This window comes from Berghia stephanieae, chromosome 12, assembly GCF_034508935.2.
Source record: "Berghia stephanieae isolate SIO BIC M18660-M18661 chromosome 12, UCSD_Bste_1.3, whole genome shotgun sequence".
Classification (NCBI taxonomy): domain Eukaryota; kingdom Metazoa; phylum Mollusca; class Gastropoda; order Nudibranchia; family Aeolidiidae; genus Berghia; species Berghia stephanieae.
The window spans coordinates 12,357,643-12,358,246 of record NC_088371.1 but is presented as its reverse complement, the minus strand read 5'-3'; positions in this window follow the sequence as shown (position 1 = coordinate 12,358,246).

The window sequence follows — 604 nt, the reverse complement described above, 5'->3', positions numbered from 1 at the left end:
AGAGAGGAGAGAGAGAGAGAGAGAGAGAGAAAGAGAGAGAAAGGGTGGAGGGGAGGTGAGAGAGGGCGAGTAAACAGCTGAGTGATAGCTGGGTCTATATGTATATTAATGGATGAAAAAGTGGATGATTGGACACTAGGAAGGTAGATGACTATGAATCGGTGGATAATCAGTAGATAGATAGCTAGCTAGCTAGCTAGCTAGATAGATAGATAGATAGATAGATAGATAAATAGATAGATAGATAGATAGATAGATAGATAGATAGATAGATAGGTAGGTAGGTAGAGTTGTACTTTTAGTAGTATGAACAGTAGTAGTAGTAGTCGTAGTAGTAGTAGTGGTATAGTAGTAGTATAGTAGTAGTAGTATAGTAGTAGTAGTAGTAGTAGTAGTAGTAGTAGTAGTAGTAGTAGTAGTAGTAGTAGTAGTAGTAGTAGTAGTAGTAGTAGTAGTAGTAGTAGTAGTAGTAGTAGTAGTAGTAGTAGTAGTAGTAGTAGTAGTAGTAGTAGTAGTAGTAGTAGTAGTAGTAGTAGTAGTAGTAGTAGTAGTAGTAGTAGAAGTAGTGTAGTGCAGCAGCAAGTAGCTGTAGTGGCAGAAGTGA